A 17,217-nucleotide genomic window follows, 5' to 3' on the forward strand; every position below is an offset into this window, starting at 1 on the left:
AAGCTTTGCACCTCAGGTCAAAACACTTTCAAATAATGTTCTCTTTGTTTCCCCTCTGCAAGCTCTAGACACTTTGAAGTTGCATTACTGAAATCTGATAATTGACTAGATACTTTCTAGTGAACATTTTACAAGTCTCACTTGGTAAAATGATTTTTAAAAGTTTAGGAAGCAACACTGGGTCATTTCTATTCCACTAGTTTCTGCTGCCTAATTTTCTTGGCTCCTGTAGGCATGAATTCCTTTTTTTTCCTGGTAATGTAACAAATCTCCATAAATGTAGCAGCTTCAAATATCACCTGTTTATTATCCAGCAGTTCTTTAAGTGGAAGTCTGGGCACAGCACTGCTCAGCTAGCTCTCTGCCTCTGATTTCACATGCCCCAAATTGCTGGCAGGACTCTATTCTTTTCTGGAGTCTCAGTGTGAGTCTACTCCCAAGCTCCCTCGGGTGGTTGGTGTAATTCAGTTACTTGTGCTTGTAGAACTGAGGTTCCCATTTCTTTACTGGCTGTGGTCTGGGAGTCATTTGTAGCTTTTAGAGGTGGCCCCTGTTCATCTTGTGGCCTCTTCCTCCAACTTCAAAGACTGCCATAGTGGAGGGTTTTTTCACACTTCAATTATCTCTGACCTTTCTTACTGCTTTACCTCTTCTCTTCTCTTCTTCTACCACATTTGACTATTTCCCTACCCCTTTCTTCTTTTAGTCCCATGTGATGGTATTGATGATGATATTGTTGGGATAGTCCAGGTTAAACTCCCTATTTTGAGGTCCATTGATTGGACTCTTAATCTCATCTTCTGAATCCCATCACAGAAATACCTCAGTCAATGTTTGATTGAATACCCAAGGTACAGGAATATTGGGTAAAAGTCCAGAATTATGACTAAAACAAAGTGCAAATTCTGAACTTCAATGTTCTTTTATTCTTAATTCTCTTTTATTAGCTTTAAAAGATCAGATTACTAGAGCAAATTTCTATTTTATTTTTATAATCTTAGAAACTAATGTGTTTTCCTGAATAAAACTGAAGGGCAGAGTTTTTGAAATTTAAGACACATATACGCAACTACATTTTCATCTCATGTCAATAATAAATGGAGAGCAAAGTTTAGACAGAGTAACTAAAAAATACTTCATTTATTCTCAAAAGTTTATACTAATTTGCATCAAGTAAGAGACACAGCCATGACCAAACATACAAACAAGCACCTACTAGAGTCTTTAATATAAGGATTGGCAAGATCAAAGTCTTACTGAGAAATGGTGCAAAAACACTTTTCTGTAAGCTGTTTAGTGACTCATCATACATCATCTAAGCCTTACCAACTGTCTTATCTTGGAGTTAGATACCTCTATTTCTTTCAATTTCTCCTTTTGAAGTTATTCTAGCTGATGAAATGGGAATTTGCTACAAAAGAGAATTAGATACTGAAAGTTAACTCCTTCATGTCAACTTATTAAAAAAAAAGACAATGCAGGTAAATATTTACTCTTTTTATATAAAAGAATGACTTTTTAATAAAAATTGTATTTCCCCAAAAATATAATCAATGTTTCAGGCTTTTTCAACATTTCAAAAAATGCATTTAATAAATGCAGCATTCAGATTAAATGCTTCTTCTCCTGGATTTAAAACATTTTTTTTTAAGTTGGTAAATATCTGGTTACTATGTTATCCAAAGAGTAAGGATTCTTAGGAAAGTCAAATATCTTACAAAGAAAACAGAGCACATGTTATTTGGAACCGTGGCAACACTTTAATTTTAATTTTGTCTTATATTATATATTATTCCAAATTTGCGATTATTTACAAAATCATATTATTGATTATTTTCAGGAGGCAATCAACATTTCTGCAAATGAAGGCAAATTGTGTTATGTTCACACCACACTGGTTTACAGTTAATTATAGGGAGACTGATGAAGGCTGTGGAAAATTCGGATTCAATAATTAATCAGACTATTCATTAGGAAAACATGGTATTAAGAATTTGATTAGTAAAACACTCCATTTTAATAGTATTTATTCAAGTCACTCAGCAATAATTCATTATTTTATCAGAAACAACAGAGGATATGTCACAGGTGCAAAGGTATGATGGAGAAACAAGGCATGTAATGTCTCTGCTCTAATGCTACTTACTTTCGAATAAGGAAGACACAAAAGGAATCAAGGAAGGATGAGAGAGGAAGAGGGAGTAAGAGTTATTAGTGACCATCAAATGTTGACTGAGTGAGTTCATTGCTTACAAAAACATAATATGAGAGAAAAGAATTGTACAAATTAATGCAGATTAAGATAGTCTCAACACATCAGGTCTCAATGAAGACAGTAGGTACACTATGAGTTTATGGAAATAGGAATTAATGATAGGAATTAGATATTATACAACTGTGGAAAGAATTTGGAGAATAAAGGTTCACAGTGGAGAGCTGAAATAGTAAGCGGTCTAATAGGTCATCAAACCTGATAGAGCTCACCATATCACCACTTAAAAAGCTGAACATCCAGCTGGAGAACATCCAACCACAGTGTTGGCGTAGAAGAATGTGGAAGTCCTTTGCCTCTTATTGGTTATTGCCCCTGTGAGTTCTCAGCCAAGCATGCAGAAGCGAGCCAACCAGGAGATCCTGGTTCAGAAAGGTCAGTGGTCAGGAAGACTAAGAAAATTCAGAGAGGGGAAGAAGAGTGAGGGTAAACTGGGACCACCAAATATCTCTGTGTCTCTTTCTCTGCCTCCAAATACCATGGCCTTTTAGAGAATAACTGATGGTACTTCACTGGTCCAAATGTGGAAATTTATTTTGTGGCCAAGTAGAAGTTAGTGTCTTATAGGAAAGATGATTCTAGGAAATGTGGTTCTGGATTAGCCAATCTGAAATGCATAAAACACTCTTTAGGATTTGGGGAGTATAAAATTTTCACTATTATCTTTGTTATGTAATATTTATATGTATACTATTTATGATATAATTTGGCCTCTGGATCTGTAATTTCTGTATCCACAGATTCAACAAACTATAGTTTTAAAATGTTTGGAAAAAATGTAACTGCCTTGAATATATACAGACTTTTATTTGTCATTCCCTAAATAATACAGTATAACCACTATTTACCTAGCATTTACATCATATCAAGCAAAAAAGAATATAAATAAATACAAATGATTTAAAGTATACATGAGAATATGTATATGTTATATGCAGATACTGAACCATTTTATATAAGGGACTTGAGCATGTGCAGATTTTGTAATTTGTCTGGGGTCCTGCAATCAATTCTGTAACAGTGGTTCACTTCACCTTTTAAATATAGGCCTCTTCTGCTCTAAGACTTCCTTTTCCTCTTCTTCCTTTCACCCTCCCTAACCTAGGGGCAGGGAAAAAGATTACCTTTGTCTATACTAGGCAGAGTTGGTTGTCCTTGAGCACAAATCCACCAGAGGAAGGAGAATTCACCAGAAGATGTAGGAAATGACTATCTCCAAAATTAACAAGTGAATTTCAGCGTACCATCAGGATGCACTGGGACCCAAGTCAGGGCACACCTGGAAGGCAGCCTTTGTGCAGCTTCTTGAAAAGCTCTTTGTTTTCCCTGATGGGCCAGAATCACAGCCTCTGGACCTGAGCCCCCTCTGCTTCTCCTTTACTTGAAAAGCAATAACCCTTCTTTTTCCTTTTTCTGAAAATTGTCCTTGTTATTATTATTTTTTTTAATGTTTTATTGTTGGTTGTTCAAAACATTACATAATTCTTGATATATCATATTTCACACTTTGATTCAAGTGGGTTATGAACTCCCATTTTTACCCCGTATACAGATTGCAGAATCACATCAGTTACACATCCATTGATTTACATATTGCCATTCTAGTGTCTGTTGTATTCTGCTGCCTTTCCTATCCTCTACTATGCCCCCTCCCCTCCCCTCCCCTCCCCTCTCCTCTCTCTACCTCCTCTACTGTCATTCATTTCTCCCCCTTGTATTATTTTTCACTTTCCCCTCACTTCTTCTTGTATGTAATTTTGTATAACCCTGAGGGTCTCCTTCCATTTCCATGCAATTTCCCTTCTCTCTCCCTTTCCCTCCCACCTCTCATCCCTGTTTAATGTTAATCTTCTTCTCATGCTCTTCGTCCCTACTCGGTTCTTAGTTACTCTCCTTATATCAAAGAAGACATTTGGCATTTGTTTTTTAGGGATTGGCTAGCTTCACTTAGCATAATCTGCTCTAATGCCATCCATTTCCCTGCAAATTCTATGATTTTGTCATTTTTTAATGCAGAGTAATACTCCATTGTGTATAAAAGACACATTTTTTTTATCCATTCGTCTATTGAAGGGCATCTAGGTTGGTTCCACAGTCTTGCTATTGTGAATTGTGCTGCTATGAACATTGATGTAGCAGTGTCCCTGTAGCATGCTCTTTTTAGGTCTTTAGGGAATAGACCGAGAAGGGGAATAGCTGGGTCAAATGGTGGCTCCATTCCCAGCTTTCCAAGAAATCTCCATACTGCTTTCCAAATTGGCTGCACCAATTTGCAGTCCCACCAGCAATGTGCAAGTGTACCCTTTTCCCCACATCCTCACCAGCACTTCTTGTTGTTTGACTTCATAATGGCTGCCAATCTTACTGGAGTGAGATGGTATCTTAGGGTGGTTTTGATATGCATTTCTCTGGCTGCTAGAGATGGTGAGCATTTTTTCATGTACTTGTTGATTGACTGTATGTCCTCCTCTGAGAAGTGTCTGTTCAGGTCCTTGGCCCATTTGTTGATTGGGTTGTTTGTTATCTTATTGTCTAATTTTTTGAGTTCTTTGTATACTCTGGATATTAGGGCTCTATCTGAACTGTAAGGAGTAAAGATTTGTTCCCAGGATGTAGGCTCCCTATTTACCTCTCGTATTGTTTCTTTTGCTGAGAAAAAACTTTTTAGTTTGAGTAAGTCCCATTTGTTGATTCTAGTTATTAACTTTTGTGCTATGGGTGTCCTATTGAGGAATTTGGAGCCCGACCCCACAGTATGTAGATCGTAGCCAACTTTTTCTTCTATCACATGGCGTGTCTCTGATTTGATATCAAGCTCCTTGATCCATTTTGAATTAACTTTTGTGCATGGCGAGAGAAAGGGATTCAGTTTCATTTTGTTGCATATGGATTTCCAGTTTTCCCAGCACCATTTGTTGAAGATGCTATCCTTCCTCCATTGCATGCTTTTAGCCCCTTTATCAAATATAAGATAGTTGTAGTTTTGTGGATTGGTTTCTGTGTCCTCTATTCTGTACCATTGGTCCACCCGCCTGTTTTGGTACCAGTACCATGCTGTTTTTGTTACTATTGCTCTGTAGTATAGTTTGAAGTCTGGTATCGCTATACCGCCTGATTCACACTTCCTGCTTAGCATTGTTTTTGCTATTCTGGGTCTTTTATTTTTCCATATGAATTTCATGATTGCTTTCTCTATTTCTACAAGAAATGCCGTTGGGATTTTGATTGGCATTGCATTAAACCTATAGAGAACTTTTGGTAATATCGCCATTTTGATGATGTTAGTTCTGCCTATCCATGAACAGGGTATATTTTTCCATCTTCTAAGATCTTCTTCTATTTCTCTCTTTAGGGTTCTGTAGTTTTCATTGTATAAGTCTTTCACCTCTTTTGTTAGGTTGATTACCAAGTATTTTATTTTTTTTGAAGATATTGTGAATGGAGTGGTTGTCCTCATTTCCATTTCAGAGGATTTGTCGCTGATATACAGGAATGCCTTTGATTTATGCGTGTTGATTTTATATCCTGCCACTTTACTGAATTCATTTATTAGCTCTAATAGTTTCTTTGTAGACCCTTTTGGGTCTGCTAGGTATATAATCATGTCACCTGCATATAGTGATAATTTAAGTTTTTTTTTTCCTATTTTTATGCCTTTAATTTCTTTCGTCTGTCTAATTGCTCTGGCCAGTGTTTCGAGAACTATGTTGAACAGAAGTGGTGAGAGAGGGCATACCTGTCTTGTTCCAGATTTTAGAGGGAATGCCTTCAATTTTTCTCCATTCAGAATGATGCTAGCCTGAGGCTTAGCATAGATTACTTTTACAATACTGAGGTATGTTCCTGTTATCCCTAGTTTTTCTAGAGTTTTGAACATAAAGGGATGCTGTACTTTGTCGAATGCTTTTTCCGCATCTATCGAGATCATCATATGGTTCTTATATTTAAGTCTATTGATGTGGTGAATAACATTTATTGATTTCCATATATTGAACCAGCCTTGCATCCCGGGGATGAATCCTACTTGATCATGGTGCACAATTTTTTTGATATGTTTTTGTATCCGAGTGGCCAGAATTTTATTGAGGATTTTTGCATCTAGGTTCATTAGAGATATTGGTCTGTAGTTTTCTTTCTTTGAAGTGTCTTTGTCTGGTTTAGGTATCAGGGTGATGTTGGCCTCGTAGAATGAATTTGGAAGTTCTCCCTCATTTTCTATTTCCTGAAGTAGCTTGAAAAGTATTGGTATTAGTTCCTCTTTAAAGGTTTTGTAAAACTCTGCTGTATACCCATCCGGTCCTGTGCTTTTCTTAATTGGTAGTCTTTTGATGGTTTCTTCTATTTCCTCAATTGATATTGGTCTGTTTAGGTTGTCTATATCCTCCTGACTCAATCTGGGCAGATCATATGACTTCAGAAATTTATCGATGCCTTCACTATCTTCTAATTTATTGGAGTATAAGGATTCAAAATAATTTTTGATTATCTTCTGTATTTCTGAAGTGTCTGTTGTGATATTGCCTTTTTCATCCCGTATGCTAGTAATTTGAGTTCTCTCTCTTCTTCTCTTCGCTAGCATGGCTAAGGGTCTGTCGATTTTGTTTATTTTTTCAAAGAACCAACTTTTAGTTTTGTCAATTTTTTCAATTGTTTCTTTTGTTTCGATTTCATTAATTTCAGCTCTGATTTTAATTATTTCTTGCCTTCTACTTCTTTTGCTGTTGTTTTGCTCTTCTTTTTCTAGGATTTTGAGATGAAGTATGAGATCATTTATTTGTTGGTTTTTCCTTTTTTTAAGGAATGAACTCCAAGCAATGAATTTTCCTCTTCGAACTGCTTTCAATGTGTCCCATAGATTCCGATATATTGTGTCTGTGTTTTCATTTATCTCTAAGAATTTTTTAATTTCCTCCTTGATGTCTTCTATAACCCATTGATCATTCAGTAACCTATTGTTCATTCTCCAAGTGATGTATGCTTTTTCCTTCCTTCTTTTATCATTGATTTTCAGTTTCATTCCATTATGATCAGATAAGATGCATGGTATTATCTCTACTCCTTTATATTGTCTAAGAGTTTCCCTGTGACATAATATATGATTTATTTTTGAGAAGGATCCATGTGCTGCTGAGAAAAAAGTGTAACTGCTTGATGTTGGGTGGTATATTCTATATATGTCAATTAAGTCTAGGTTATTAATTATGTTATTGAGTTCTATAGTTTCCTTATTCAACTTTTGTTTGGAAGATCTGTCCAGTGGCAATAGAGGTGTGTTGAAGTCTCCCATGATTATTTTATGGTGGTCTATTAGACTCTTGAACTTGAGAAGAGTTTGTTTGATGAACATAGGTGCATCATTGTTTGGGGCATATATATTTATGATTGTTATGTCTTATTGGTGTATGGTTCCCTTAAGCAGTATGTAGTGTCCCTCTTTATCCCTTTTGATTAACTTTGGCTTGAAATCTATTTTATTTGATATGAGTATGGACACTCCTGCTTGTTTCCGAAGTCCATATGAGTGATATGATTTTTCCCAACCTTTCACCTTCAGCCTATGTATGTCTTTTCCTATCAAATGCGTCTCCCGTAGGCAGCATATTGTTGGGTCTTGTTTTGTGATCCATTCTACTAGCCTGTGTCTCTTAATTGGTGAGTTTAAGCCATTAACATTTAGGGTTATTATTGAGATATGGGTTGTTCTTCCAGCCATATTTGTTTATTTCTGTTACTAAACATGGTTTGTTTCCTCTTTGATTATTTCCCCCCCCCCTTTACTGTCCTACCCCCCACTGTTGGTTTTCATTGTTATTTTCCATTTCCTCTTCCTGTAATGTTTTGCCGAGGATGTTTTGAAGAGATGGTTTTCTAGCTGCAAATTCTTTTAACTTTTGTTTATCGTGGAAGGTTTTAATTTCATCTTCCATCCTGAAGCTTAATTTCTCTGGATACACAATTCTTGGTTGGAACCCATTTTCTTTCAGTGTTTGAAATATGTTATTCCAGGATCTTCTAGCTTTCAGAGTCTGTGTTGAAAGATCAGCTGTTATCCTGATTGGCTTGCCCCTAAATGTAATCTGCTTCCTTTCTCTTGTAGCTTTTAAAATTCTCTCCTTATCTGTATGTTGGGCATCTTCATTATAATGTGTCTAGGTGTGGATCTCTTATGATTTTGCACATTCGGCGTCCTGTAGGCTTCTAGGATTTGGGATTCTGTCTCATTCTTCAAGTCTGGAAAGTTTTCTCATATTATTTCATTGAATAGATTGTTCATTCCTTTGGTTTGGAGTTCTATACCTTCCTGTATCCCAATGACTTTTAAGTTTGGTCTCTTTATGTTATCCCATATTTCTTGGATGTTCTGCTCATGGTTTCTTAACAGTCTTGCTGAGCTGTCTATGTTCTTTTCAAGTTGAAATACTTTGTCTTCATTGTCTGATGTTCTATTTTCTAAGTGTTCTACTCTGCTGGTAGTATTCTCAATTGAGTTTTTAAGTTGGTTTATTGCTTCCTGCATTTCTAGGATTTCTGTTTGTTTGTTTTTTATAACCTCTATCTCCCTGTATAGTTGATCTTTTGCTTCCTGGATTTGTTTGTGTAATTCATTGTCGAAGTGATCTTTCATTGTCTGATTTTGCTGTCTAATGTCTTCCTTGAGACTCCAGATCATCTGAAGCATGTATATCCTGAATTCTTTATCTGACATTCCATCTGCTGCAGCTGTTACCTCTTCTAAAGTTGAGTTGACCTGCATTGCCTGTGGTCCTTTCTTTCCTTGTCTTTTCATACTGCTTGCATTTCTTTCTGCTTGGTGAAACTGTTGTGTTTTGGAAAATTTTTTCCCCCTATATATTTATATTGCTCTTGTATTGTTGAAAAGTCTCCCTTGCAGGGTCGAGCGGCGGTCTGCCTACCTTGCAGGTGTGGGCGGAGGCTCTGCTCTGCCCCTCCTCCAATTGGTGTGAGGTGTTTACCACGCCCGCGGACCCCTGGGCCTGTGCTGCTGGTCGGTCGCAGGTCTGCCTACCTTGCGGGCGTGGGCAGCGGCTCTGCTCTGCCCTTACTCCAATTGGGGTGACATGTCTACCACGCCGGCGGGTCGCTGGGCTTATTCCGGGCGCGGGAGGCAGCTCTGCTCTGCCCTTACTCCAATTGGGGTGTCGTGACTACCACGCCGGCAGGTTACTGGGCCTGTTCCAGGCTCGGGCGGCGGCTCTGCTCTGCCCCTACTCCAATTGGGGTGACGTGTGTACCACGCCGGCAGGCCACCGGGCCTGATTCGCCAGTCAGTTGCAGGTCTGCCTACCCTGCAGGCGTGGGCGGCGGCTCTGCTCTGCCCCCCCTCCAATTGGTGTGACTTGTCTACCACACCCGCGGACCGCTGGGCCTGTTCCGGGCGTGGGCGAAGGCTCTGCTCTGCTCCAACTCCAATTGGGGTGACGTGCCTACCACCCCGGCCGGCCGCTGGGCCTGTTCCACCGGTCGGTCGCAGTTCTGCCTACCTTGCGGGCACGGGCGGCGGCTCTGCTCTGCCCCTACTCCAAATGGGGTGACTTGTCTGTCGCACCAGCAGGCCACTGGGCCTGTTCCGCTGGTAGGTCGCAGGTCTGCCGACCTTTCGGGCACAGGTGGCGGCTCTTCTCTGCCCTTACTCCAATTGGGGTGTCGTGACTACCACGCCGGCAGGTCACTGGGCCTGTTCCTGGAGCGGGCGGTGACTCTGCTCTGCCCCTACTCCAGTTGGGGTGACGTGTGTACCATGCCGGCAGGCCACTGGGCCTGATCCGCCGGTCTGTCGCAGGTCTGCCTACCTTGCAGGCGCGGGTGGCGGCTCTGCCCTGCCCCTCCTACCACGCCCGCGGACCGCTGGGCCTGATCTGCAGGTTGGTCGCAGGTCTGCCCACCCTGCGGGCACGTGTGGCGGTTCCGCTCCGCCCCCACTCCAATTGGGGTCACGTGACCACCACACAGGCGGGCCGCTGGGCCTGATCCGGTTGCAGGCGAAGGCTCTGCTCTGCCCCTACTCCAGTTGGGGTGACATGTGTACCACACTGGCAGGCCGCTGGGCCTGATCCGCCGGTCTGTCCCAGGTCTGCTTACCTTGCAGGCACGGGCGGCGGCTCTGCCCTGCCCCTCCTACCACGCCCGCGGCCACTGGGCCTGTTCTGCCGGTCGGTCGCAGGTCTGCCCTCCTTGTGGGCATGGGTGGCGGCTCCGCTCTGCCCCCTCTCCAATTGGGGTCACGCGACCACCACGCCGGCGAGCCGCTGGGCCTGCTCCGGGCGCGGGCGGCGACCCGGCTCCTCCCCTCTGGCTCAACGCAAAGCGAGAGAGACTCGGGTGTCTGTGACTTACCCTCCCTACCAGGAGTCCAATTGTTTCTGTCGCCGCTGGTATTGATGAAGTTCTCTCCTCCGCCGCTTTCTGATGACATCAGATCTCTGCCATGTTGGTATCCTATGTGAATGGCAGCATTTCGTTCCCTTTGCCGGGTGACCAAAGCAACGGGTGAGTCCTGACCAGCCCTCACAGGCCCTGTCTCAGTCCTGTTGCCATTCCCCACGAAGGCTCGGTTGGTATTTACCTCCACAGTACTCAGCAGGACCCGGACCGAGAAGCAGTTTCCGCGGGCTCCTTAGCCCTGGGCCAGAGCAGTTCCGGGAGCCAGAACTCGACCGTTCCGTGCTCGTTGTATGCTCTGATAAGAGCAGGCTCCAAGAAGCAGTTTCCGCAGGTTATTTAGCACTGAGCCTGAGTAATTTGTCTGAAAGCTGCAGGAGAATGGCAGCCTGAAATTACCTGTTCTATGGCTGAATGAGCTGCGATCAGTCGAAAACAGGGATGGTGACATCAGCTCTCCAAGATGGTGGCCACTGGCCTCCTCTGTGGTCTGACCGGTGTGGAGAACCGAAATGGACCGCTTCCTTCCCCCATCTCGAACCCAGAATTCAGCACTGAGTACGGTGCTTGCACGGCTGGCAGAAACTGCAGCGCGGTATCCCTGCGTCGCTATCTCCTCGTTTCCCAGCGCACACCGCAAACTCTAGCCACGGGGCGATTTGCTGAATAAGCAGTGTGACCCTCCGTTTAACAAATCTCTCGCGTTTGAGCCCCCGTAGCCGATCCTCATGCAATGGAAATCCTTCCTCCAGGTTCCGGAGCACCCCACTATTGCTGCAAATTCCTAACAAGATAGCCTTTAGCCGTCCTGACTCGTCATTCTCCCACACAGTGACGCGGCACACGGGGGCAATGCACTCCCCTCGCCGCCATCTTCCAGCCTCAGTACTCTGTCCTCGTTATTAAATTGACTTTGGGCCTGAGGTTTTAGTAACAATTTCTCATAGGTATCAAGGGAGAATGACTTCCTCTCTTCTCTCTCTCAATATCTATCTGTATATGATGTAAATAAATATGTATATGTAATTATATAGTGTATAATATTACAGTTGTGTATCTACACCTGATGAGACTTGTTAAAATTTTTTCTTAGATTAAAAAACTCAAAGAAGACTTACTAAAATTCCTTTCAAGGAACAGATTTATTTAACAATATTTATTTCAAAATAAAGTCATAAGCAAAAATAAATACTTTGGGAAATCATGTTAAAAATCACAATTAGTAAACACAATGCTATGAAATTATGAAATCCCCCTCGCCTCTTCTCTTGGTGATTTTTATGTGTTGTTCTGTTTATTCATCCAGTGCTTGCATTTGGTAAACATAATTTCAAATTCTTATGAAATTCCCAGAGCAGTGACAATTTGCCAGAGCATTTTTCTCTCATTTTTCTTAAAACGAGTAAGTGAAGCGAGGAGAAATTCACTGGCTTATGCAATATGCATGTCAGTTTGATCCCCACAAGATGTTAGCCAGATGACTGCTCTACTCACTGGACTCTGCAGTGGGGGCCACATTCCCTATGCAAGAAGTCAGAACAGTTATCATGGAATGGAAAGAGTTGATATGCAACTGCAATGTTTATACTCATCCTCAAATGTATGGAACAAATCTATGCATTTCATATCATTTTTCTGAAGGATGTTAAGTGCTGGCAACCATAGTGACATCAGTGATAAGAATCAATCAGGGCCAAGTTCCAAGTCCCCAGATGAGAAGATTGAACACCTGAGAAATGCCCAGATAAGTGCAAGTGTAGAAAGCAAGTATTATTTAAAGGATGGAACAGAAATATACTTCTCCAAAGAGAAGGGGCCCCAGAGCTGGGTCTCCAAGGAAATGGGGGTGTCCTGCCCCTTTTACACATTTTAGAATTCCTTTGTTCTCATGCACTCCTTCCCTCATCCTGAGACCAAAAGGTGGCTCAAAGGTGGAGTGATCCTGGACAAGAAAGGGAAGGAACCGCCCATGAGGCATCTGGAGGTATTAGCATTTTATTTCCTCATGAATCATCCCCCATCTTTCTGACCCAATCATTTATTATCTACACTGACTTTTTGTCCCCTCACCTCAATAGCCTCAAACTGTCTGTCTTTATAGTTTGAAAATAAGACATTGCACACTTTAAACTGAAAGAATGGGTTTACACATAATTTAATAAATGTGATTCTAGGTGTCCAAATGTTACCAAAAGCTCAGTCCTTTTTCCTGATGCCAATTCAATAACATCATTTTGAGAAAGGAAAAGGAAAAAGATTTATTGCTTTGCTAGCAAAGGAGAAGTACAGAGGCTCCTGCCCCAGAGGCTGTGATTCTGCCCATAAGGGAGAACAGAAGGTTTTTAAAGAAGACATAGGGGTTGTGATTCATTTGTGAATTGGGGAGATAGGCATTTCTTAGATCTGGCCATCCCTGAAATTCTAAATGACTTTTGGTGGATGTGTGCTCAAATACAGATCAAAAAGGTAATCCTATTCCCTGTTCCCAAGTTAAGGAGGGGGAGAGAGAAGAGGAAAAGAAGACGTGTCCATTTTAAAATAAGCTTCAGTGGCAGAAACAGCAAGGGTTATATTCAAAGCATGAAGTGGACCACTGTTACACAAACATGAATTAACTTGGCTAGAGCTTAGGTATGTGATTGCTATTATTTTCCTCTAATAATCAACAATCAGAAACCATTATTTGATTTTTTTATTCATTTTTTATATGTGGTGCTGAGGATTGAACCCAGGGCCCCCCCGCACATGCTAAGCAAGAGCTCCACCACTGAGCCACAACCCCAGCTCACTATTTGATTTTTTAAATATGATTCTGCTCTTCTATTTAGACTACTTCTAAAAAACAAAGTAATTAGAATTGGAAAAAGATTTGACATTAAAGATGGATTCTTCAAACTGGTTTGTAGTTCATATATATTAATATTATCAGAATCCTATAAAATAAAATAATATTTATATCAATGGAACACTTTAAATTGGCAGTTGCTATGAAATTGAAATGGAGAAATACAGTATTTGCTTCAAAGAAATTGCTACCACAAGACCCAACTAAAAGCACTTCTCCCCTGTATATCTATAAAGTGGATTTTGAGTATGTCATGAAAATGAAAATAACCACCTCCTATCTTCTTTTGAGACGAATGGGAAAATGCTTTCAGAGGAGGTAAATTACTTATTAAAGTAGCCAATTTTATTAAAACGTGGGGCTTCAAGTCAAAAAGTATTTCAACAAACCTGCTAGTTAGTTTGTCTGTTATATTCTTTGGTCAACAGTTGGTAGTTATGCTAGTATTTAATTTAATTGTGTTAGTATTTAAAATGCCTCTACAGGGAACTGTCAGTAATCCCTTTCTAAAGTAAAAATGTTCTACACAGTGGCTGTCTTTGCATAAAATACTTAGTAAGAAAATTAATATTTAGAAAATTTAGATATGAAAATGATTACAACAGAGTAATAAAAGGTATCAGTAAATAAATTTGATCTACTATTTTTACAGGAGGAATTGATATTGAAGTACACTAAGTTGGATTCTTGACTAGACAGTAAACAAACAAACAAAAACCTGTCAGATATAATTTCTTAATTCATAAACATGAACTAATTTTTCAGTTACAGATCTGGGGCCCTCTAAGAAACAAGACAGCATAAAGACCACCCCCCTTTCAGATCCTGATTCTTGTAACCAAATCAGAAAGATTTCAGACATGTCACTAGGAGTAACAGAAATGAGTTTATTGAAGGGATAAGGAAAAGGGAAAGGGGACATTCTCAAGGAAGAGAGTAGGTCTTCTCAGAGAGGAGAGAGATAATGTGTCTGTCTGTGAGGAGGGCCTTTTAGGCCTGAGCCTAAGCAATTCCATTTTTTTTTTTTTGCCATTATACATGAGTTTTTTTCCTATTATTATTTGCATTACAATTCTTAATACACCTTTATACCACAATTCCATTTTTAAAACTCCAGTTTGAAAACTTCAGTCTCATTAGGCACACCCAACAGAGCCCTCCAGGATGGCCTTAGACGAGTTACTTCCCCTCACCCTGATAAACACAGTGAAGCCTTTGGCAGGCTGTCCTTGCCTGATTAGAGGGAAAGGCGAGAAGATCAGATGTTTCTGACCCCAGGGCAAATGATGTCATGGAAAAAATCTGATGGTAGCTGATAAGGACTAAAAGGGGGGTCCAAAGCCCCAAAATTTAGTATAAATGATAGAACTAATGAACAGGGATTCAGCCAGCCGAAACAAGGATGCACTCGAGCTGGAGAGCCTGATGAGGACCTGACATCCCATCACTTGTCATCGTTTTCCAGATCCTCTGCGTGATCCTCAATGTTCTCAAACTCTACCGCCTTATCTGGACCCTGGAGAGAGCCACAACTTCTCCCTGCAACCCTCTCAACCAGTCGTCCACTCCACCCCAGGAAAAGCCTGCCTTGGTTCTGGACCTGATCACTGCGGTCTAAGTGAGTGTGCATCTGCTGGACATAAAGCCTAAGGCTTAAGACTTTTGAACTTAGCACACAGAGGGAATGTCCGTCATTAGCCTGTCATGATTAAGTGTGTTTGCAGTGCTTATTAATCTAGAATTGTTTACTGTGAATTGATTATGTCTATTGCAATGCCTAGCATTACGTATTGTCGTTTTCTTGATTAAGAACATTTAAAGTGAAATTGTATTGAGTAATTTGAGTGAATAAAACATTGAAAATGGCAGAAGAAGCAGATGGACATTTTTTAATTTCTCCCCATCGATTGCATATGTCGGAATTTTGCCTCCTTGAGACACTGTCCTATACTCCAGTTTTATTTGGGGATCCCAAAGAAGTATCTAGAGAATTTTGCCCAGGTCTATCTCATAACTTTTGACTGATAGCAGGGTGACATCAGACTTTCAAGCCCCACTGTCTTGATAACTTTAGGTCATGTTGGCCCATGCTGACTGGTTCTAATTGGATACATAGCCATACAGATTTTATGGTCAGGTGGAACTATCCTTATCTCTAGAGATTCAGGATCTGGTCACAAAAGTCTGGGTATCTCCCATCAACATTATTTTGGGTCTGCATTTTTCCTGCATTAACTGTTTGCTGAGGAATGTGACATATGCTGTCCACTTAGGCCAGGCAGGGCTGCAAATAAATTGCTTCTTGGAATAGAAAGCATGTGTGTGTGTGTTGGGGAGTGGGTCAGCACAGTGTGCCAGTTTTATAGAATTATTCTCTTAACCTCTTGTTATATATAATGTACATACACAAGCTGTTTATATTCTCACCTTATTTATTGAGGTTTACTATGGCATAATTCACAAAATTTATTTATTTGCTTTGAAGTCTTCATGTAAGAGTGGTCCACTTCACCTTTTGAATATAGCCCTTGCTACTTATATGTTTCTGTTTTTTTTTTTTCTTTTCCTCTTCTTCCTCTCCCCATCCCTAACCTAGGGTTGGGGAACAAGATTACCTTGAGTTATGTGTTCTGTACAGGAAGGAAATATCACAAGTAGAACTAGGAATTGACTATCTCCCAAATTAACAAGTGAATTTCAACACACATGGGGGTCACACCTGGAACACCCTGTCAGGGCACACCTGGAATGTAGCCTTTGAAGAGCTTCTTTATCTTCTTCCCTAATGGGCAGAACTACAGCTTCTGAGACTGGAGTCTCCTGTGTTTCTTCTTTGCTAGCAAAACAATAAATCTTCATTTTCTTTTTTCTCAAAACTATGTCTTCATTAAATTGGCATGAATTGGCATTGGGGACAAAGACCAAGCTTTCGGTAACATTCAAATATAAAAGGGTCAGTAGGAACCCTGAGAGTAAAGATTAGATTGCCTCTAATGCAATACATTTTGGCTTTTAATAAGCCACTTTTTTTTTTCCTTCCAGGAGAAGAAAACCTTACTTCTCCACAGCGGAGAAAATATTATTCTCTAAGAACTGTATTTCTTACTAATTCTTACTAACATGCCAACACGTAAAATTATTTGACCAAAGGGGAGCCTGCAATCCATTTATTCTAATATTAATTCTTTGTTGTCTTTCACCATCCTCTTTACTCCTAACAAAGATGGTCTTAACAATTTCCTGAACTTGACGAAACTTTATACAAGTTACTTGCTGACTTGTAGGCCCCTAAATTCCCTTTCCACAGAGCATTTCCTTTAGAAAGCTTGCAATTGCAAATTCTTTCTGTGCACCTTTGAAATATAGACAAATCTCCCAGCCTCTTTCCCTGTTTTATAAACCAGGAATGTCTTTGTCAAAGACCTGGAAATCATCCCTTTGAAATGTAATCATCAAAGAAGAGGGTTCTCCTATCTTCCAGTCTCAGTGGGCGGGTAGGAGCCTCAGTTGGCAAATGCTAATTAGCCAACTCAGATGGCCTTATCACAAAGAAAAACATTTGCAATCTCAGAAATGATTCCATGTGGGGGACACATCCCAACCTCCAACCTCCACCCTAACATCCTCTAGTACTTTTCCACTAGCTCACCCCAGTGTTTAAAAACTCTCCTGCCTTTTGATTTTGTGAAGTTGATTTCCT

The sequence above is a fragment of the Marmota flaviventris genome, chromosome 6 (assembly GCF_047511675.1).
Source record: "Marmota flaviventris isolate mMarFla1 chromosome 6, mMarFla1.hap1, whole genome shotgun sequence".
Classification (NCBI taxonomy): domain Eukaryota; kingdom Metazoa; phylum Chordata; class Mammalia; order Rodentia; family Sciuridae; genus Marmota; species Marmota flaviventris.